Below are 24,895 nucleotides of genomic sequence, written 5' to 3'. Positions count from 1 at the left end.
GAAATGGAGTGGAGTGGAGTGGAGTGGAATGGAATGGTGAAATTAAATGTCAGCTGAGATTCTGCCACTGCACTCCAGCCTGTATCGCAGAGTGAGATCCTGTCGAAAGAAAGGAATGGAATGGACGAGAATGGAATGGAGTGGAAACGAGTGGAGTAGAGTGGAGTTTAGTGGAGTGGAGAGGAATGTAGTGGAATGGAATGGGATTGAGTGGAATGGAGTGGAGTGAAGGTGAATGGAATGGAGTGGAATGGATTGGAATGGTGAAATGAAATGTGAGCTGAGATTGTTGTACTACACTCCAGCCTGGGTGACAGAGTGAGATCCTGTCAGAAAAAAGGAATGGAATGGAATGGAATGGAATGGAATTGAGTGGAATGGAGTGGAATGGAGTGGAATGGAATGGAGTGAAGTGGAGTGGAGTGGAGTGGAGGGGATTGGAGAGGAGTGCAGTAGAGTTGAATGGAGTGGAATGGAATGGGATGTAATGGAACGGAATGGATTGGAGTGGAGTGGAGTCGAATGGAGTGGAATGGAGTGGAATGGAATGGGATGGTACTCAGTGGAGTGGAGTGGAGTGGACTCAAGTGGAGTGGAACTGAATGGAATGTAATTGATTGGATTTGAGTGGAGTGCAGTGGAGTGGTTTGGAATGGAATGAAATAGAATGAAATGGAATGGAATGGTGAAATGAAATGTGAGCTTAGATTGTGCCAATGCACTCCAGACTCTGTGACAGTGTGAGATCCTGTTGAAAGAAAGGTTTGGAATGGACTGGAATTGAAAGGAATGGAATGGAATCGAGTGGAGTCTGGTGGACTGGAGTGTAGTGGTGTGGAGTGCAAAGGAGTGGAAAGGAATGGGATTGAATGGAATGGAATGGAGTAGAGTGGAGTGGAATGGAGTGGAATGGAATGGGATTGAATCTAATGGAGTGTAGTGGAACATAGTGGAGTGGAGTGGAGCGGACTGGAATGGAAGAGATTGGAATGGAGTGGACTGGAATGGAGTGGAGTGGAATGGAATGGAATTGATTGAAATGGAATGGAATAGAATGGAATTTAATGGTGAAATGAAATGTGAGCTGAGATTGTGCCGCTGCACTCCAGGCTGAGTGACAGACAGAAATCCTGTCGAAAGAAAGGAATGGAATGGAATTCAATGGAATGGAATGGAATTCAATGGAATGGAATGGAATGGTGTGGAGTGCAGTGGACTGGAGTGAAGTGGAGTGGAGTGGAGTGGAGTAGAATGGAATGGAGTGGAACTGAATGGGATGGAATGGGATCGAGTGAATTGTACTGGAGGGGAGTGGAGTGGAATGGAGTGGAATGGAGTTGAGTGGAGTGGAGTGGAATGGAGTGGATTCGAATGTTATGGAATGGAATGGAATGCAATGGAATGCAACAGAATGGAGAAATGGCATGTGAGCTGAGATTGTTCCACTGCACTTCAGCCTGGGTGACTGAGTGAGATCCTGTTGAAAGAAACGAATGGAATGGAATGGAGTGGAATGAAGTGGAGTTGAGTGGAGTAGAGTGGAAAGGAATGGTATTCAATCTAATGGAGTGTAGTGAAATGTACCGGAGTGGAGTGGAGTGGACTGGAATGGAGTAGAATGGAATGGAAGGGAATGGAATGGAGTGGACTGGAGGGAAGTGGAGTGGAGTTGAATGGAATGGAATTGATAGAAATGGAATGGAATGGAATGCAATGGAATGGAATGGAATGGTGAAATGAAATGTGAGCTGAGATTGTGCCGCTGCACTCCAGCCTGGATGACAGAGAGAGATCCTGTCGAAAGAAAGAAATGGAATGGAATGGAGCAGAATGGGATGGAATGGGGTGGAGTGGAGTGGAGTGGAGTAGAGTAGAATGTAGTGGAATGGGATGGTATGGATTTGAGTGGAATGTAGTGGAGTGCAGTGCAGTGGGATGGAGTGGAATGGAGTGGAATTGAATGGGATGGAAAGGGATTGAATGAAATGTACAGGAGTGGGGTGGAGTGGAGTGGAATGGAGTGGAATGGAGTTGAGTGGAGTGGAGTGGAGTGGATTCGAATATTATGGAATGCAATGGAATGCAACAGAATGGTGAAATGACATGTGAGCTTAGATTGTTCCACTGCATTCCAGCCTGGGTGACTACGTGAGATCCTGTCGAAAGAAAGGAATGGAATGGAATGGAGTGGAATGGAATGGAGTGGAGTGAAGTTGATTTGAGTGGAGTGGAGTGGAATGGAGTGGAATGGAATGGGATAGAATGGAATGGTGCAGACGGTAATGGAGTGGAATGGAGAAGAGTGCAATGGAGTTGAATGGAATGGGATGCAATGGAATGGAGTGGAGTGGAGTTGAGTGGAGTGGAATGGAATGGAATGGAAAGGAGTGGAATGGAGTGGAGAGGAGTGGGGTGGAGTGGAATGGAATGGATTGGAATGGAATGGAATGGAATGGAATGGAACGGAATGGAATGGAATGGAATGAAATGGAATGGTGAAGTGAAATCTGAGCTGAGATTGTGCCACTGCACTCCAGCCTGTGTAACAGAGATCATGTCGAAGGAAAGTAATGGAATGGAAAGGAGTGGAATGGAATGGAATGGACTGGAGTGGAGTGGAGTGGAGTGGAGTAGAGTGGAGTGGAATGGAGTGCAATGGAATGGGATGGAATGCAATGGGGTGGAATAGAGTGGAGTGGAATGGAAAGGAATGGAATTTAATGGAATGGAATGGAGTGGAATGGAATGGAATAAAACGGAATGGAATGGAATGGTCTGATTTTTTTCTTTTTTTTATTATTATTACACTTTAGGTTTTATGGTACATGTGCGCAATGTGCAGGTTAGTTACATATGTACACATGTGCCATGCGGGTGCGCTGCATCCACTAACTCGTCATCTAGCATTAAGTATATCTCCCAATGCTATCCCTCCAACCTTCCCCCACCCCACAACAGTCTCCGAAGTGTGACGTTACACTTCCTGTGTCCATGTGTTCTCATTGTTCAATTCCCACCTGTGAGTGAGAATATGCGGTGTTTGGTTTTTTGTTCTTGTGATAGTTTACTGAGAATGATGAATTCCAATTTCATCCATGTCCCTACAAAGGACATGAACTCATCTTTTCTTATGGCAGCATAGTATTCCATGGTGTATATGTGCCACATTTTCTTAATCCAGTCTATCATTTTTGGACATTTGGGTTGGTTCCAAGTCTTTGCTGTTGTGAATAATGCCACAAAAAACATACGTGTGCATGTGTCTTTATAGCAACATGATTTATAGTCCTTCGGGTATATACCCAGTAATGGGATGGCTGGGTCAAATGGAATTTCTAGTTCTAGATCCCTGAGGAATCGCCGCACTGACTTCCGCAAGGGTTGAACTAGTTTACCGTCCCACCAACAGTGTAAAAGTGTTCCTATTTCTCCACATCCCCTCCAGCACCTGTTGTTTCCTGACTTTATAATGATTGCCATTCTCACTGGTGTGAGATGGTATCTCATTGTGGTTTTCATTTGCATTTCTCTGATGGCCAGTGATGGTGAGCATTTTTTCATGTGTTTTTTGGCTGCATAAATGTCTTATTTTGAGAAGTGTCTCTGCATGTCCTTCCCCCACTTTTTGACGGGGTTGTTTGTTTTTTTCTTGTAAATTTGTTGGAGTTCATTGTAGATTCTGCATATTAGCCCTTTGTCAGATGAGTAGGTTGCGAATATTTTTTCCATCTTGTAGGTTGCTTGTTCACCATGATGGTAGTTTCTTTTTCTGTGCAGAAGCTCTTTAGTTTAATTAGATCCCATTTGTCAATTTTGGCTTTTGTTGCCATTGCCTTTGGTGTTTTAGAGATGAAGTCCTTGCACGTGCCTGTGTCCTGAATGTTAATGCCTAGGTTTTCTTCTAGGGTTTTTATGGTTTTAGGTCTAACATTTAAGTCTTTAATCCATCTTGGATTGATTTTTGTATAAGGTGTAAGGAAGGGATCCAGTTTCAGCTTTCTACATATGGCTAGCCAGTTTTCCCAGCACCATTTATTAAATAGGGAATCCTTTCCCCATTGCTTGTTTTTGTCAGGTTTGTCAAAGATCAGATAGTTGTAGATATGTGGCGATATTTCTGACGGCTCTGTTCTGTTCCATTGATCTATATCTCTGTTTTGGTACCAGTACCATGCTGTTTTGGTTACTGTAGCTATGTAATATAGTTTGAATTCAGGTAGTGTGATGCCTCCAGCTTTGTTCTTTTGGCTTAGGATTGTCTTGGCGATGCGGGCTCTTTTTTGGTTCCATATCAACTTTAAAGTAGTTTTTTCCAATTCTGTGAAGAAAGTCATTGGTAGCTTGATGGGGATGGCATTGAATCTGTAAATTACCTTGGGCAGTATGGCCATTTTCACGATATTGATTCTTCCTACCCATGAGTATGGAATGTTCTTCCATTTGTTTGTTTCCCCTTTTATTTTCTTGAGCAGTGGTTTGTACTTCTCCTTGAAGAGGTCCTTCACATCCCTTGTAAGTTGGATTCCTAGGTATTTTATTCTCTTTGAAGCAATTATGAAAGGGAGTTCACTCATGATTTTGCTCTCTGTTTGTCTGTAACTGGTGTATAAGAATTCCTGTGATATTTGTACATTGATTTTGTATCCTGAGACTTTGCTGAAGTTGCTTATCAGCTTGAAATTTTGGGCTAAGACAATGGGGTTTTCTAGATATAAAATCATGTCACCAACAAACAGGGACAATTTGACTTCCTCTTTTCCTAATTGAATACCCTTTATTTCCTTCTCCTACCTAATTGCCCTGGCCAGAAATTCCAACACTGTGTTGAATAGAAGTGGTGAGAGAGGGAATCCCTGTCTTGTGCCAGTTTTCAAAGGGAATGCTTCCAGTTTTTGCCCATTCAGTATGATTGTGGCTGTGGGTTTCTCATGGACAGCTCTTATTATTTTGAGATACGTCCCATGAATACCTAATTTATTGAGAGGTTTAAGCATGAAGTGTCGTTGAATTTTGTCAGAGGCCATTTCTGCATCTATTGAGATAATCATGTGGTTTTTGTCTTTGGTTCTGTTTATATGCAGGATTACATTTATTGATTTGTGTATATTGAACCACACTTGCATCACAGAGATGAAGCCCACTTGATCCTGGTGGATAAGCTCTTTGATGTGCTGCTGGATTCGGTTTGCCAGTAATTTATTGAGGATTTTTGCATCAATGTTCATCAAGGATATTGGTCTAAAATTCTCTTTTTTGGTTGTGTCTCTGCCCGGCTTTGGTATCAGGATGATGCTGGCCTCATAAAATGAGTTAGGGAGGATTCCCTCTTTTTCTATTGATTGGAATAGATTCTGACGGAATTGTACCAGTTCCTCCTTGCACCTCTCATAGAATTTGGCTGTGAAACCATCTGGTCCTGGACTCTTTTTGGTTGGTAAGCTATTGATTATGGCCACAATTTCAGAGCCTGTTATTGGTGTATTTAGAGATTCAACTTCTTCCTGGTTTAGTCTTGGGAGAGTATATGTGACGAGGAATTTATCCTTTTCTTCTAAATTTTCTAGTTTATTTTCGTAGAGGTGTTTGTAGTATTCTCTGATGGTAGTTTGTATTTCTGTGGGATCAGTGGTGATATCCCATTTATCATTTTTTATTGCATCTATCTCATTCTTCTCTCTTTTTTTCTTTATTATTCTTGCTAGCAGTCTATCAATTTTGTTGATGCTTTCAAAAAACCAGCTCGTGGATTCATTAATTTTTGGAAGGGTTTTTTTGTGTCTCTACTTCCTTCAGTTCTGTTCTGATTTTAGTTATTTCTTGCCTTCTGCTAGCTTTTGAATGTGTTTGCTCTTGCTTTTCTAGTTCTTTTAATTATAGTGTTAGGGTGTCAAATTTGGATCTTTCCTGCTTTCTGTTGTGGGCATTTAGTGCTATAAATTTTCCTCTACACACTGCTTTGAATGCATCCCAGAAGTTCTGGTATGTTGTGTCTTGGTTCTCGTTGGTTTCAAAGAACATCTTTATTTCTGCCTTCATTTCGTTATGTACCCAGTAGTCATTCAGGAGCAGGTTGTTCAGTTTCCATGTAGTTGAGCAGTTTTGAGAGAGATTCTTAATCCTGAGTTCTAGTTTGATTGCACTGTGATCTGAGAGATAGTTTGTTATACCCTCTGTTCTTTTACTTTTGCTGAGGAAAGCTTTACTTCCAACTATGTGGTCAATTTTGGAACAGGTGTGGTGTGGTGCCGAAAAAAATGTATATTCTGTTGATTTCGGGTGGAGAGTTCTGTAGATGTCTATTAGGTCGGCTTGGTGCAGAGCTCAGTTCAATTCCTGGGTATCCTTCTTGACTTTCTGTCTCGTTGATCTGTCTAATGTAGACAGTGGGGTGTTAAAGTCTCCCAATATTAATGTGTGGGAGACTAAGTCTCTTTGTAGGTCACTCAGGACTTGCTTTATGAATCTGGGTGCTCCTGTGTTGGGTGCTTATATATTCAGAATAATTAGCTCTTCTTGTTGAATTGATCCCTTTACCATTATGCAATGGCCTTCTTTGTCTCTTTTGATCTTTTTTGGTTTAAAGTCTGATTTATCAGACACTAGGATTGCAACCCCTGCATTTTTTTGCTTTCCGTTTGCTAGGTAGATCATCCTCCAAGCTTTTATTTTGAGCCTATGTGTGTCTCTGCACGTGAGATGGGTTTCCTGAATACAGCACACTGATGGGTCTTGACACTTTATCCAATTTACCAGTCTGTGTCTTTTAATTGGAGCATTTAGCCCCCATCAAAAAGAAGGGGGCAAAGGACATGAACAGATACTTCTCAAAAGAAGACTATTATGCAGCCAAAAAACACATGAAAAAATGCTCACCATCAATGGCCATCAGAGAAAAGCAAATCAAATCAACAATGAGATACCATCTCACACCAGTTAGAATGGCAATCACTAAAAAGTCAGGAAACAAAATATGCTGGAGAGGATATGGAGAAATAGGAAGACTTTTACACTGTTGGTTGGACTGTAAACAAGTTCAACCATTGTAGAAGTCAGTGTGGGGATTTCTCAGGGATCTAGAACTAGAAACACCACTTGACACAGTCATCACATTACTGGGTATATACACAAAGGACTATAAATCATGCTGCAATAAACAGACATGAACACGTATGCTTATTGCGGCATTATTCACAATACGAAACACTTGGAACTAACCCAAATGTCCAACAATGATAAATTGGATTAAGAAAATCTGGCACAAATCGAATAGGAACATCTCTGGTCTACAGCTCGCAGCGTGAGCGACACAGAAGACAGGTGATTTTTGCATTTCCGTCTGAGGTACCCTGTTCATCTCACTAGGGAGTACCAGACAGTGGGCGCAGGTCAGTGGGTGACTGCACCATGCACCAGCCAAGGAAGGGGCGAGGCATTGCCTCACACGGGATGCACAAGGGGACACGGAGTTCCCTTTGCAGGGGTGACAGACGGCACCTGGAAAATCGGGCCACTCCCACTCGAATACTGTGCTTTTCCGACGGGCTTAGGAAACGGTGCCCCAGGAGAGTATAGCCCGCACCTGGCTCAGAGGGTCCTATGCCCACGGAATCTCGCTGATTGCTAGCACAGCAGTCTGAGATCAAACAGCAAGTCGGCAGCGAGGCTGGGGGAGCGGCGACCGCCATTGCCCAGGCTCGCTTCGGTGAACAAAGCAGCCTGGAAGCTTGAACTGGGTGGGGCACACCACAGCTGAAGGAGGCCTGCCTGCCTCTGTAGGCTCCACCTCTGGGGGCAGGGCACAGACAGACAAAAAGACAGCAGTAGCATCTGCAGACTTAAATGTCCCTGTCTGACAGTTTTGAAGACAGCAGTGGTTCTCCCAGCATGCACCTGGAGATCTGAGAACGGGCAGACTGCCTCCTCAAGTGGGTCCCTGACCCCTGACCCCCAAGCAGCCTAACTGGGAGGCATCCCCCAGCAGGGGCAGACTGACACCTCACACGGCCGGCCAGGTACTCCAACAGACCTGCAGCTGAGGGTTCTGTCTGTTAGAAGGAAAACTAACAGAAAGGACATCCACACCAAAAACCCATCTGTACATCACCATCATCAAAGACCAAAAGTAGATAAAACCACAAATAGGGGAAAAAACAGAGCAGAAAAACTGGAAACTCTAAAAAGCAGAGTACCTCTCCTCCTTCAAAGGAATACAGTTCCTCACCAGCAATGGAAAAAAGCTGGACAGAGAATGACTTTGACGAGCTGAGAGAAGGCTTCAGATGATCAAATTACTCCGAGTTACGGGAGGATATTCAAACCAAAGGCAAAGAAGTTGAAAACTTTGAAAAAAAATTTAGAAGAATGAATAACTAGAATAACCAATACAGAGAAGTGCTTAAAGGAGCTGATGGAGCTGAAAACCAAGGCTCGTGAACTACGTGAAGAATATAGAAGCCTCATGAGCCGATGCGATCAAATGGAAGAGAGGGTATCAGCCCTGGAAGATGAAATGAATGAAATGAAGTGAGAAGGGAAGCTAAGAGAAAAAAGAATAAAAAGAAATGAGCAAAGCCTCCAAGAAATGTGGGACTATGTAAAAAGACCAAATCTACGTCTGATTGGTGTACCTGAAAGTGACGGGGAGAATGAAAACAAGTTGGAAAACACTCTTTATGATATTATCCAGGAGAACTTCCCCAATCTAGCAAGGCAGGCCAACATTCAGATTCAGGAAATACAGAGAACGCCACAAAGATACTCCTCGAGAAGAGCAACTCAAAGACACATAACTGTCAGATTCACCAAATTTGAAATGAAGGAAAAAATGTTAAGGGCAGCCAGAGAGAAAGGTCGTGTTACCATCAAAGGGAAACCCATCAGACTAACAGCGGATCTCTCGGCAGAAACCCTACAAGCCAGAAGAGAGTGGGGGCCAATATTCAACAATCTTAAAGAAAAGAATTTTCAACACAGAATTTCATATCCAGCCAAACTAAGCTTCATAAGTGAAGGAGAAATAAAATACTTTACAGACAAGCAAATGCTGAGAGATTTTGTCACCACCAGGCCTGCCTTAAAAGAGCTCCTGAAGGAAGCGCTAAACATGGAAAGGCACAACCGGTACCAGCCACTGCAAAATCATGCCGAAATGTAAAGACCATCGAGACTAGGAAGAGACTGCATCAACTAACGAGCAAAATAACCAGCTAACTTCACAATGACAGGATCAAATTCACACATAACAATATTATCTTTAAATGTAAATGGACTAAATGCTCCAGTTAAAAGACACAGACTGGCAAATTGGATAAAGACTCAAGACCCATCAGTGTACTGTATTCAGTAAACCCATATCAATCCTAGGGTTTGCAATCCTAGTCTCTGATAAAACAGACTTTAAACCAACAAAGATCAAAAGAGACAAAGAAGGCCATTACATAATGGTAAAGGGATTAATTCAACAAGAAGAGCTAACTATCCTAAATATGAATGCACCCAATACAGGAGCACCCAGATTCATAAAGCAAGTCCTGAGTAACCTACAAAGAGACTTAGACTCCCACACATTAATAATGGGAGAATTTAACACCCCACTGTCAACATTAGACAGATCAACGAGACAGAAACTCAACAAGGACAACCAGGATTTGAATTCATCTCTGCACCAAGTGAACCTAATAGACATCTACAGAACTCTCCACCACAAATCAATAGAATATACATTTTTTTCAGCACCACACCACACCTATTACAAAATTAACCACATACTTGGAAGTAAAGCTCTCCTCAATAAATGTAAAAGAACAGAAATTATAACAAACTGTCTCTCAGATCACAGTGCAATCAAGCTAGAACTCAGGATTAAGAATCTCACTCAAAACTGCTCAATTACGTGGAAACTGAACTACCTGCTCCTGAATGACTACTGGGTATATGACGGAATGAAGGCAGAAATAAAGATGTTCTTTGAAACCAACGAGAACCAAGACACAACATACCAGAATCTATGGGATGCATTCAAAGCAGTGTGTAGAGGGAAATTTATGGCACTAAATGCCCACAAGAGAAAGCAGGAAAGATCCAAAATTGACACCCTAACATCACAATTAAAAGAACTAGGAAAGCAAGAGCAAACACATTCAAAAGCTAGCAGAAGGCAAGAAATAACTATAATCAGAGCAGAGCTGAAGGAAATAGAGACAAAAAAATCCTTCGAAAAATAAATGAATCCAGGAGCTGGTTTTTTGAAAGGATCAACAAAATTGATAGACCACTAGCAAAATTAATAAAGAAAAAGAGAGAGAAGAATCAAATGGATGCAATAAAAAATGATAAACAGGATATCACCACCAATCCCACAGAAATACAAACTACAATCAGAGAATATTACAAACACCTCTACGCAAATAAACTAGAAAATCTAGAAGAAATGGATAAATTACTCGACACATACACCCTCCTAAGACTAAACCAGGAAAAAGATGAATCTCTGAATAGACCAATAACAGCAGCTGAAATTGTGGCAATAATCAATAGCTTAGCAACCAAAAACAGTCCAGGACCAGATGGGTTCACAGCCGAATTCTACCAGAGGTAAAAGGAGGAGCTGGTACCATACCTTCTGAAACTATTCCAATCAATAGAAAAAGAGGGATTCCTCCCTAACTCATTTTATGAGGCCAGCATCATCCTGATACCAAAGCCGGGCAGAGACACAACCAAAAAAGAGAATTTTAGACCAATATCCTTGATGAACATTGATGCAAAAATCCTCAATAAAATACTGGCAAACAGAATCCAGCAGCACATCAAACAGCTTATCCACCAGCATCAAGTGGGCTTCATCCTTGGGATGCAAGCCTGGTTCAATATATGCAAGTCAATAAATGTAATCCAGCCTGTCAACAGAACCAAAGACAAAAACCACATGATTATCTCAATAGATGCAGAAAAGGCCTTTGACATATTTCAACAACCCTTCATGCTAAAAGCTCTCAATAAATTAGGTATTGATGGGACATATCTCAAAATAATAAGAGCTCTCTATGACAAACCCACAGCCAATATCATACTGAATTGGCAAAAACTGGAAGCATTCCCTTTGAAAACTGGCACAAGACAGGGATGCCCTCTCTCACCACTTCTATTCAACATAGTGTTGGAAGTTCTGGCCAGGGCAATTAGGCAGGAGAAGGAAATAAAGGGTATTCAATAAGGAAAAGAGGAAGTCAAATTGTCCCTGTTTGCAGATGACATGATTGTATATCTTGAAAACCCCATTGTCTCAGCCCAAAATCTCCTTAAGCAGATAAGCAACTTCAGCAACGTCTCAGGATACAAAATCAATGTACAAATATCACAAGCATTCTTATACACCAATAACAGACAAACAGAGAGCCAAATCATGAGTGAACTCCCATTCACAATTGCTTCAAAGAGAATAAAATACCTAGGAATCCAACTTACAAGGGATGTGAAGGAACTCTTCAAGGAGAACTACAAACCACTGCTCAAGGAAATAAAAGAGGATACAAACAAATAGAAGAACATTCTATACTCATGGATAGGAAGAATCAATATCGTGAAAATGGCCATACTGTCCAAGGTAATTTACAGATTCAATGCCATCCCCATCAAGCTACCAATGACTTTCTTCACAGAATTGGAAAAAACTACTTTCAAGTTCATATGGAACCAAAAAGCAGTCCGCATCACCAAGTCAATCCTAAGCCAAAAGAACAAAGCTGGAGGCATCACACTACCTGACTTCAAAATATACTACATGGCTACTGTAACCAAAACAGCATGGTACTGGTACCAAAACAGAGATATAGATCAATGGAACAGAACAGAGCCCTCAGAAATAATGCCACATATCTACAAGTATCTGATCTTTGACAAACCTGACAAAAACAAGCAATGGGGAAAGGATTCCCTATTTAATAAATGGTGCTGGGAAAACTGGCTACCATATGTAGAAAACTGAAACTGGATCCTTTCCTTACACCTTATACATAAATCAATTCAAGATGGATTAAAGACTTAAATGTTAGACCTAAAACCATAAAAACCCTAGAAGAAAACCTAGGCATTACCATTCAGGACATAGGCATGGGCAAGGACTTCACGTCTAAAACACCAAAAGCAAAGGCAACAAAAGCCAAAATTGACAAATGGAATCTAATTAAACTAAAGAGCTTCTGTACAGCAAAGGAAACTACCATCAGAGTGAACAGGCAACCTACAAAATGGGAGAAAATTTTCGCAACCTACTCATCTGACAAAGGGATAATATCCAGAATCTACAATGAACTCAAACAAATTTACAAGAAAAAAACAAACAAACCCATCAAAAAGTGGGCGAGGGACATGAACAGACACTTCTCAAAAGAAGACATTTATGCAGCCAAAAACACATGAAAAAATGCTCACCATCACTGGCCATCAGAGAAATGCAAATGAAAACCACAATGAGATACCATCTCACACCAGTTAGAATGGCAATCATTATAAAGTCAGGAAACAACAGGTGCTGGAGAGGATGTGGAGAAATAGGAACACTTTTGCACTGTTGGTGGGACTGTAAACTAGTTCAACCCTTGTGGAAGTCAGTGTGGCGATTCCTCAGGAATCTAGAACTAGAAATTCCATTCGACCTAGCCACCCCATCACTGGGTATATACCCAAAGGACTATAAATCATGCTGCTATAAAGACACATGCACACGTATGTTTATTGTGGCATTATTCACAACAGCAAAGACTTGGAACCAACCCAAATGTCCAACAATGATAGACTGGATTAGGAAAATGTGGCATATATACACCATGGAATACTATGCAGCCATAAAAAATGATGAGTTCATATCCTTTGTAGGGACATGGATGAAACTGGAAATCATCATTCTCAGTAAACTATCCCAAGAACAAAAAACCAAACACCGCATATTCTCACTCATAGGTGGGAATTGAACAATGAGAACACATGGACACAGAAAGGGTAACATCACATTTCGGGGACAGTGGTGGGATGGGGGGAGGGGAGAGGGATAGCATTGGGAGATACACCTAATGCTAGATGACGAGTTAGTAGGTGCAGTGCACCAGCATGGCACATGTATTCTTATGTAACTTATCTGCACGTTGTGCACATGTACCATAAAACCTAAAGTATAATAATAATAGTAATTAAAAAAAAAGGAAATGTCACACATATACACCACGGAATACTATGCAGACATGAAAAATGATGAGTTTATGTCCTTTGTGGGGACATGGATGAAATTGGAAATCATTATTCTCAGTCAGCTATCGCAAGAACAAAAAACCAAACACCACATATTCACACTTATAGGTGGGAATTTTAAATGAGAACACATGGACACAGGAAGGGAAACATCACACTCTGGGGACTGTTGTGGGGTCTGGGGAGGGGGGAGGGATATCACTGGGAGATACACCTAATGCTAGAAGAGTTATTGGATGCAGCACACCAGCATGCCACATGTATACATATGTAACTAAACTGCCCATTGTGCACATGTACCCTAAAACCTAATGTATCATAATAATAAATAAAAAACGAGAAGTTTCTGAGAATGCTTCTGTCTAGTTTTTATGTGAAGATATTTCCATTTCCAGCACAGGCCTCAAAGGGCTGCAAATATCCACTTGCAGATTCTACAAATATAGTGTTTCAAAACTGCCCTATCGAAAGGAAGGTTCAACTCTGTGAGTTGAATGCACTCATCAAAAAGAATTTTCTGAGAATGCTTCTGTCTAGGTTTTATGTGAACATATTTCTTTTTCCTGCATAGGCCTCAAAGCACACCAAATATGCAATTGCAGTTTCTACAAAAAGTGTTTCAAATCTGCTCTATCAAAAGGAAGGTTCAACTCTGTGAGTTGAGTGCACACATCACAAATAAGTTTCTGAGAAAGCTTCTGTCTGGTTTTTATGTGAAGATATTTCCTTTTCCAGCATAGGCCACAAAGCGCTCCAAATATCCACTTGCAGATTGTGAAAAAAGAGTGTTTCGAAAGTGCTGTATCAAAAGGAAGATTCAACTCTTTTATTTGAATGTGCATATCAGAAAGAAGTTTCTAAGAATGCTTCTATCTAATTTTTATATTAAGATATTTCGTTTTCCATCATAGGCCTCAAAGCGCTCCAAATGTCCACTTGCAGATTCTACAATAAGAGTGTTTCAAAACTGCTCTATCAAAACGAAGTTTAACCTCTGTGAATTGAGTGCACACTTCACAAAGAAGTTTCTGTGATTGTTTCTTTCTAGTTTTTATGTGAAAGTATTTCTTTTTCCAGCCTAGGCCAGAAAGCGGTCCAAATATGCACTTCCAAATTTTACAAAAAGTGTGCTTCAAAACTGCTCTATCAAAAGGAAGGTTCAATTCTGTGAGGTGAATGCACACATCACAAAGAAGTTTCTGAGAATGCTTCTGTCTAATTTTTATGTGAAGGTATTTCCTTTTCCAACATAGGCCTCAAAACTCCCCAAATATCCACTGGTAGATTCTACAAAAATAGTGTTTCAAAACTGCTCAATCAAAAGGAAGTTTCAACTCAGTGAGTTGAATGCAAACATCACAAAGAAGTTTCTGGGAATGCTTCTGTCTACTTTTCATGTGAATATATTTCTTTTTCCAGCATACGCCTCAAAGCCCTCCAAATATCCACTGGCAGATGCTTCAAAAAGAGAGTTTCAAAACTCTTCTATCAAAAAGAAGGTTCAACATTGTAAGTTGAATGCACATATCATAAACTAGTTTCTGAGAATCCTTATGTCTAGTTTTTATTTGAAGATATTTCCTTTTCCAGCTAGGTCTCAAAGCGCTCCAAATTTACAATTGCAGAAACTTCAAAAAGAATTTTTCAATTCTCCTCTATGAAAAGGAAGATTCAATTCTGTGACTTGAATGCACATATCACAAAGTATTTGCTGAGAATCCTTCTGTCTAGTTTTTATGTGAACATATTTCCTTTTCCAGCATAGGCCTCAAAGCTCTCCAAATATCCACTTGCAGATTCTACAAAAAGAGTGTTTCAAAACTGCTCTATCAAAAGGAAGGTTCAACTCTGTCAGTTGAATGCACACATCACAAAGAAGTTTCTGAAAATGCTTCTGTCTGGTTTTGATTTGAAGATATTTCCTTTTCCAGCATAGGCCTCAAAGCGCCCCAAATATCTACTTGCAGATTCTACAAAAAGTGTGTTTCAAAACTGCTCTTTCGGAAATAAGTTTCAACTCTGTGAGGTGAAATCACACATCACAAAGAAGTTTCTGAGAACGCTTCTGTCTAGTTTTTATGTAAAGATATTTTCTTTTCCAGGATTGGCCTCAAATCACTCCAAATGTCCACTTGCAGATAGTGCAAAAACAGTGTTTAAAAACTGCTCTATGAAAAGGAAGGTTCAACTCTTTGGTTTGAATGTACACATCACAAAGAAGTTTCTGAGAATGCTTCTGTCTAATTTTCATGTGCAGATATTTCCATTTGTAGCAGAAGCCTCAAAGCGCTCCAAATGCCCACATTCAGATTCTTCAAAAAGAGTGTTTTTAAACAGTTCTATCAAAGAGAATATTCAACTCTTTGGGTTGAAAGTAGACATCACAAAGAAGTTTCTGAGAATGCTTCTTTCTAATTTTTAGGTGAAGATATTTCCTTTTTCACCATAGGCCTCAAAGCGCTCCAATTGTCAACTTGCAGATTCTACAAAAAGAGTATTTCAAAACTGCTCAACGAAAGAAAGTTTCAACTCTGTAAGTTGGATACACACATCACAAAGAAGTTTCACAGAATGCTTCTATCTAGTTTTTATGTGAAGATATTTCCTTTTCCACCATAGGCCTCAAAGCGTTCCAAATGTCCCCTTGCAGATTCTACAAAAAGAGTGTTTCTAAACTGCTCAATCAAAAGAAATGTTCAACTCTGAGAGATGAATGAACACATCACAGAGAATTTTCTCAGAATGATTCTGTCTAGTTTTTATGTGAAGATATTTCCTTTTCCACCATAGGCCTTGAAGCAGTCCAAATATCCATTTGCAGATTCTACAAAACGTGTGTTTCAAAGCTGTTCAATCAAAAGAAATTTTCAACTCTGTGAGATGAATGCACACATCACAAATAAGTTTCCCAGAATCCTTCTGTCTAGTTATTATGTGAAGATATTTCCTTTCCCACCATAGGCCACAAAACACTCCAAAAGTCCCCTTGCAAATACTACAAAAAGTTTATTTCAAAACGGCTCAATCAAAAGAAAGGTTCAACCCTGTAAGACGAATGCACAACTCACAAAGAAGTTTATCAGAATGCTTCTGTCTAGTTCTTAAGTGAAGATATCTCCTTTTCCACGATAGACCTCAAAGGGCTGCAAATGTCCACTTGCAGTTTCTACAAAAAGAGACTTTCCTAACTGCTCAATCAAAAGAAAGTTTCAAATCTTTGAGATGAATGCACACATCACAGAGAATTTTGTAAGAATGCTTCTGTCTAGTTTTCCTTTGAAGATATTTCTTTTACTGCCATAGGCCTCAAAGCACTCCAAATGTGCACTTTCAGATAGTACAAAAAGGGTGTTTCCAAACTGCTCAATCAAAATAAGTTTCAACTCTCTGAGATGAATGGGCATATCACAAAGAAATTTGTCAGAATGCTTCTGTCTAGTTTTTATGTGAAGATTTTTCCTTTTCCACCATAGGCCACAAAGCCTTCAAAATGTCAACTTGCAGATAGTATAAAAAGGTTGTTTGAAAACTGCTCAATCAGAAATAAGATTCAACTCTGTCAGATGAATACATCTATCACAAAGTAGTTTGTCAGAATTCTTCTGACTTGTTTTTATATGAAGATATTTCGTTTTCCACCATTGGCGTCAAAGAACTCCAAATGTCCATATGCAGTTTCTACAAAAAGAGTGTTTCTAAACTGCTCAATCAAAAGAAATGTTCAACTCTGTGAGACGAATGGAAACATCAGAAAGAAGTTTCTCAAAAAATTTCTGTCTAGTTTTTATGTGGAAATATTTCCTTTTCCACCACAGGCCTCAAAGCTTTCAAAATGTCCGCTTGCAGATTCTACAAAAGGAGATTTTCAAAGCTGCTCAATATAAGAAAGTTTCAACTCTGTGAGATGAAAGCACAAATCACAAAGAAGTTTCTCAGAATGCTTCTGTTTAACTATTATGTGAAGGTATTTTGATTTCCACCTTAGGCCTCAAAGCATTCCAAATGTCCACTTGCAGATTCTACAAAAAGAGAGTTTCAAAACTGCTAAATCAAAAGTAAGCATCAACTCTGTGAGATGTATAAACATATCAAAAAGAAGTTTGTCAGAAAGCTTCTGTCTAGTTTTTATGTGAAGATATTTCCTCTTCCACCATAGGCTGCAAAGCGCTCCAAATGTCCACTTGCCGATTCTTCAAAAAGAGTGTTTCAAAACTGCTTAGAGAAAGGAAAGGTTCAACTCTGTGAGATGAATGCAGAAATCACAAAGAATTTTCTCAGAAAGCTTCTGTCTAGTTTTTATGTGTACATATTTCCTTTTCCACCATAGGCTTCAAAGCCCTCCAAATGTACACTTGCAGTTTCTACAAAAAGAGTGTTTCAAAACCGCTCAATCAAAAGAAAGTTTCAACTCCTTGAGATGAATGCACACATCACAGAGAATTTTCTCAGAATGATTCTGTCCAGTTTTTATGTGAAGATATTTCCTTTTCCACAGTAGACCTCAAAGCGCTCCAAACATCCACTTGCAGATTCTACAAAAAGAGTGTTTCAAAACTGTTCAGTTGAAAGTAAGGTTGAACTCTATGAGATGAATTCACATTTCACAGAGAATTCTGTCAGAATGCTTCTGTCCAGTTTTTATGTGAAGATATTTCCTTTTCCACCATAGGCCGCAAAGTGCTCTGAATGTCCACATGCAGATTCTTCAAAAAGAGTGTTTCTAAACTGCTCAATCAAAAGAAAAGTTCTACTCTGTGAGATGAATGAACATATCACAAAGAAGTTTCTCAGGATGCTTCTGTCTTGTTCTTAAGTGAAGATATCTCCTTTTCCACCATAGGCCGCAAAGTGCTCCACATCTCCACTTGCAGATTCTACAAAAACAGAGTTTCCAAACTACTCAATCAAAAGAAAGGTTCAACTCTGTGAGATGAATATACACATCACAAAGGAGTTTGTCAGAATGCTTCTTTCTAATTTTTAGGTGAAGATATTTCCTTTTCCACCATAGGCCGCAAAACACTCCAATTGTCCACTTGCACATAGGATAAAAAGCTTGTTTGAAAACTGCCCAATCAGAATTAAGGTTCAACTCTGTGAGATGAATGCACATATCACAAAGAAGCTTGTCAGGATGTTTCTGACTAGTTTTTATTTGAAGCTATTTCCTTTACCACCATAGGCCTCAAAGGGCTCCAAATATCCATATGCAGATTCGACAAAAGGAGTGCTTCCAAACTGCTCAATCAAAAGAAATGTTCAACTCTGTGAGATGATTGAACACATCACAAAGAAGTTTCTCAGAAAACTTCTGTCTAGTTTTTATGTGAAAATATTTCCTTTTCCACCGTAGGCCTCAAATCGCCCAAAATGTCCCCTTGCAGATCCCATAAAAAGAGAGTTTCAAAGCTGCTTAATGAAAAGAAAGGTTCAAATCTGTGAGATGAACGCAGACATCACAAAGATAGTTTCTCAGAATGCTTCCATTTAGTTATTATGTGAAGATATTTTGATTTCCACCTTAGGCCTCAAAGCGCTCCAAATGTCCACTTGCAGATTCCAAAAAAAGAGTGTTTCAAAACTGCTCAATCAAAAGAGAGATTCAACTATGGGAGATGAATGCACACGTTACAAAATGTTTCTCAGAATGCTTCTGTCCTGTTCTTAAGTGAAGATATTTCCTTTTCCTCCACAGGCCTCAAATCGCCCCAAATGTCCCCTTGAAGATCCCGTAAAGAGTGTCTCAAAGCTGCTCAATCAAAAGAAAGGTTCAACTCTGTGAAATGAATACAGAAATCTCAAAGATAGTTTCTCAGAATGCTTCTGTCTAGTTATTATGTGAAGATATTTCGTTTTCCAACATAGGCCTCAAATCGCTCCAAATGTCCACTTGAAGATTCAAGAAAAAGTGTGTTTCAAACCCGCTCATTGGAAAGTAAGGTTCAAATCTGTGAGATGAATGCACACCTCACAAAATAGATTGTCAGAATGTTTCTATCTAGTTTTTATCTGAAGGTATTTCCCTTTCCACCATAGCCCAAAAAGCGGTACAAATGTCCCATTGCAGATTCTCCAAAAGGAGTGCTTCAAAACAGCTCAATCAAAAGAAATGTTCAATTCTGAGAAATGAATGCACACATCACAAAGGAGTTTCTCAGAATGCTTCTGTCTAGTTTTTAATTCAAGATATTTCCTTTTCCACCTTACGCCTCAAAGCACTCCAAATGTCCACCTTCAGATTCTACAAAAAGAGTGTTTCCAAACTACTCAATCAAAAGAAATGTTCAACTCTGTGAGACGAATGCACACATCACAAAGAATTTTCTCAGAATGATTCCGTCTGGTTTTTAAATGAAGATATTTCCTTTTCCACCATAGGCCTCAAATCACTCCAAATTTCCAATTGCAGATAGTACAAAAAGGGTGTTTCAAAACTGCTCAATCAAAAGTAAATTTAAATTCTGTGAGATGAATGCACGTATCACAAAGAGGTTTGTCAGAATGCTTCTTTCTAGTTTTTATTTGATGATATTTCCTTTTCCACCATAGGCCTCAAAGCACTCCAAATGTCCACGTGTAGATTATACAAAAAGAGTGTTCCAAAGCTGCTCAATCCAAAGAAAGTTTCAACTCTGTGAGATGAATGCATACATCACGAAGAATTTTCTCAGAATGATTCTGCCTAGTTTGTATGTGAAGATATTTCATCTTCTACCATAGGCTTCAAAGTGCTCCAAATGTACACAAGCACATTCTAGAAAAAGTGTATTTCAAAACTGCTCAGTGAAAAGAAAGGTTCAAATCTGTGAGATTAATGCACATATCACAAAGAAGTTTCTCAGAAAGTTTCTGTATAGTTTTTTTTGTGAAGATATTTCTATTTGCTCCATAGGCCTTAAGCGATCCAAATGTCCACTTTCAGATTTAAAAAAAGAGTGTTTCAAAGCTGCTCAATCAAAAGAAAGGTTCAACTCAGTGAGATGCATGCACACATCACAAAGAAGTTTCTCAGAATACTTCTGTCTAGTTCCTAAGTGAAGATATTTCTTTTTCCACCATGGGCCTCAAAGCGCTCCATATGCCCACTTGCAGATTCTACACAAACAGTGTTTAAAACTGATGAATAAAAAGAAAGGTTCACCTATGTGAGATGAATGCACACATCACAAAGAATTTTCTCAGAATGATTCTGTCTAGTTTTTATGTGAAGAAATTTCCTTTCACACCTTAGGCCTTAAACGTGCTAAATGTGCACTTGCAGATTCTACAAAAGGGTGATTCAAAACTGCTCAATCAAAAGAAATGTTCAAATCCGTGAGATGAATGCACACATCAAGAAGAAGTTTCTCTGAATGCTTCCTTCTAGTTCTTAAGTGGAGATATTTCCTTATTCACCATATGCCTCAAAGCACTCCAAATATCCACTTGCAGATTCTACAAAAAGTGTGTTTCCAAACGCCTCAATCTAAAAAGAGTTTCAACTCTGTGAGTTGAATGCACACATCACAAAGAAGTTCCGCAGAATGCTTCTATCTAGTTTCATGTGAAGATATTTCCTTTTCCACCATAGACCTCAAAGTACTCCAAATGTCCATTTGCAGATTCCACAAAAAGAGAGTTTCTAAAATGCTCATTGAAAATAAGGTTCAACTCTGGGAGATGAATGCACACAACACAAAGAAGTTTCTCAGAATGCTTTTGTGTAGCTATGATGTGAAGATATTTCATTTTCCACCATAGGCCTCAAAGTGCTCCAATTGATCACCTGCAGATTCTACAAAAAGTTTCTTTCAAAGCTGCTCAATCAAAAGAAAGTTTCAACTCTGTGAGATGAATGCACGCATCCCAAAGAAGTTTCTGAGAATGCTTCTGTCTAGTTTTTCTGTGAAGATATTTCTTTTTCCAGCATAGGCCTCAAAGCGCTCCAAATATCCACTTGCCGATACTACAAAAAGAGTGTTTCAAAATTGCTCTATTAAAAGGAACGTTCAACTCCGTGAGTTGAATGTGCACATCACAAAGAAGTTTCTGAGAATGCTTCTGTCTAGTTTTTATGTGAAGATATTTCCTTTTCCGCCATTGGACTCAAAGCCCTCCAAATATCCATTTGCAGATTCTACAAAAAGAGTGTTTCAGAACTGCTCTATCAAAAGAAAGGTTCAATTCTGTGAGATGAACGCACACATCACAAAGAAGTTTCTCAGAATGCTTCTGTCTAGTAGTTAAGGGTAGATATTTCCTTTTCCACCATAGACCTCAAAGCGCTCCAATTATCCACTTGCAGATTCTACAAAAAGAGTGTTTCAAAGTTGCTCAATCAAAAGAAAGTTTCAATTCTGTGAGATGAATGCACATATCACAAACAGGTTTTTCAGAATGCTTCTGTCTATCTATTATGTGAAGATATTTCGAGTTCCACCGCAGGCTTCAATGCGCTCCAAATTTCCAATTGCAGATTCTACAAAAAGAGAGTTGCAAACTGCTCAATTGAAATTAAGGTTCAATTCTGTGAGATGAATTCACACATCAAAAAGAAGATTCACAGAATGCTTCTCTCTAGTTTTATGTGAAGATATTTCCTTTCCCACCATAGGCCTCAAAGCGCTCCAAATGTCCACTTGCAGATTTTAAAAAGACAGTGTTTCAAAACTGCTCAATCAAGAGAAAGGTACAACTCTGTGACATGAATGCACACATCACAAAGGATTTTCTCAGAGTGATTCTGTCTAATTTTCCGGTGAAGATATTTCCTTTTCATCATAGGCCTCAAAGCGCTACAAAAGTACACTTGAAGATTCTACAAAAAGACTTTTTCTAAAATGCTCAATGAAAATAAACTTCAGCTACGGGATATGAATGCACATATCACAAATAAGTTTCTCAGAATGCTTTTGTCTATCTATTATGTGACGATATTTCTTTTTCCACCATAGGCCTTAAAGCGCTGCAATTGTCCACCTGCAGATTCTACAAAAAGTGTGTTTCAAAGCTGATCAATCGAAAGTAAGGTTCAACTTTGTGAGGTGAATGCACACATCACAAAGAAGTTTGTCAGAATGCTTCTGTCTAGTTTTTATTTGAAGGTATTTCCATTTCCACCATAGGCCGCAAAGCGTCCAAATGTCCACTTGCAGATTCTACAAAAAGAGTGTTTCAAAACTGCTCAATGAAAAGAAAGGTTCAACTCTGTGAGATGAATGCACACATCACAAAGAAGTTTGTCAGAAAGTTTCTGTATAGATTTTAGGTGAAGATATTTCCACTTCCACAATAGGCCTCGCAGTGCTTCAAATGTCCACTTGCAGATTTTACAACAAGAGTGTTTCAAAGCTGCTCTATCAAAAGAAAGTTTCAACTCTGTGAGATGAATGCGCACATCACAAAGAAGTTTCTCAGAATACTTCTGCCTAGTTATTGTGTGAAGATTTTTCGTTTTCCACCATAGATCTCAAAACGCTCCAGTTGTCCACTTGCAGATTCTACAAAAAGAGTCTTTCAAAGCTTCCCAATCGAAACAAAGGTTCAACTCTGTGAGATGAATGCACACATCACAAAGGACTTTGTCAGAATGCTTCTGTCTAGCTTTTATTTGAAAATATTTCCTTTTCCACCATTGGCCTCAAATCGCTCCAAATGTCCAATTGCAGATTCTACAAAAAGAGTCGTTCAAAGCTGGTCAATCAAAAGAAAGTTTCATTTGTGTGAAATGAATGCACACATTTCAAAGAAGTATGTCTGAATTATTTTTTTTAGTTTTATGTGAAGATATTTCCTTTTCCACCATAGGCTCCAAAGCGCTCTAAATGTCCACTTTCAGATTCTACAAAAAGAGTGTTTCAAAGCTACTCAATCAAAAGAAAGGTTCAACTCTGTGAGGTGAATGCACACATCAGAATGAAGTTTGTGAGAATTCTTCTGTCTATTTTTTATGTGAAGATATTTCCTTTTCCAATATAGGCCTCAGAGCTCTCCAAACGTCCACTTGCAGATTCTACAAAAAGAGTTTTTTAAAACTGCTCAAGGAAAAGTAAGGTTCAACTCTGTGAGATGAATGCACACATTACAAAGTAGTTTGTCAGAATTCTTCTGTCTAGCTTTTATGTGAAGGTATTTCCTTTTTCACCATAGGCCTCAATGCACTCCAAATGTCCAATTGCAGATTCTACAAAAAGAGCGCTTCAAAGCTGCTCAGTCAAAAGAAAGGTTCAACTCCATAAGACGAATGCACACATTACAAAGAAGTTTATCAGAAGGTTTCTGTCTAGTTTTTATGTGCAGATATTTCCTTTTCCACCATAGGCCGCAAAGTGCTCCAATTGTCCACTTGCAGATTCTACAAAAAGAGTGTTTCAAAGCTGCTCAATCAAAATACAGTTTCTGTGTGATGAAAGCACTCAAAACAAAGAAGTTTGTCAGAATGCTTCTGTCTGGTTTTTATGTGAAGATATTTTCTTTTCCAACATAGGGATCAAAGTGCTCCAAATGTCCACTTTCAGATTCTATAAAAAGTGTGTTTCAAAACTGCTCAATCTAAAGAAAGGATCACCTCTGTGAAATGAATACACACATCACAAAGAAGGTTTTCAAAATGCTTCTGTCTAGTTTTTATGTGAAGATATTTCCTTCTCCATGAAAGGCCTCAAATTTCTCCAAATATTTACTTGCAGATTCTACAAAAAGAGTGTTTCAAAACTGCTCTATCAATCGGAAGGTTCAAATCTTTGAGTTGAATGCACACGTCCAAAGAAGTTTCTCAGAATACTTCTGTTCAATTTTTATGTGAATATATTTCCTTTTCCAATATAGGCCTCAAAGTGCTCCATATGTCCACTTGCAGATACTACAAAAAGAGTGTTTCAAAACTGCTCTATCAAAAGGAAAGTTCAACTCTGTGAGCTGAATGCACACAACACAAAGAGGTTTGTCAGAATTGTTCTGTCTAGTTTTTATGTGGAGGTATTTCCTTTTCGACCATAGACCTCAAAGTACCCTAAATGTCCAGTAGCAGATTCTACAAAAAAAGGGGTTCAAAGCTATTCAATCAAAATAAAGTTTCAAGTGTGTGAGATGAATGCACACATTTCAAACAAGTTTGTCGAATGCTTCTGTCTAGTTTTATGTGAAGATATTTCCTTTTCCACCATTGGCTCCAAAGCGCTCTAAACATCCACTTGCAGATTGTACACAAAGAGTGTTTCAAAGCTGCTCAATCAAAAGAAAGGTTCAACTCTGTGAGGTGAATGTGCACATCACAATGAAGTTTTTCAGAATTCTTCTGTCTAGTTTTTATGTGAAGATATTTCCTTCTCCACCATAGGCCACAAAGTGCTCCAGTTGTCCACTTGCAGATTCTACAAAAAGTGTTTGAAAGCTCATCAATCAAAGAAAGATTGACATAGGAAGGGGAACATCACACTCTGGGGACTCTTGTCGGGTGGGGAGAGAGGGGAGGGATAGCACTGGGAGATAAAACTAATGCTTGATGACGAGTAAGTGGTTGCAGCACACCAGCATGGCACATGTATACATATGTAACTAACCTACACATTGCGCACTTGTACCATAAAACCTAAAGTATAATAACAATAAATAAAAAAATAAATAAATAATAAAAAGAAAAAAAAAGAAAGGTTCAACTCTTTGTGAGATG

This window comes from Pongo pygmaeus, chromosome 22, assembly GCF_028885625.2.
Source record: "Pongo pygmaeus isolate AG05252 chromosome 22, NHGRI_mPonPyg2-v2.0_pri, whole genome shotgun sequence".
NCBI classification, from domain to species: Eukaryota; Metazoa; Chordata; class Mammalia; order Primates; family Hominidae; genus Pongo; species Pongo pygmaeus.
The sequence above is the reverse complement of the archived record's forward strand: the minus strand, read 5'-3'. Positions refer to the sequence as shown.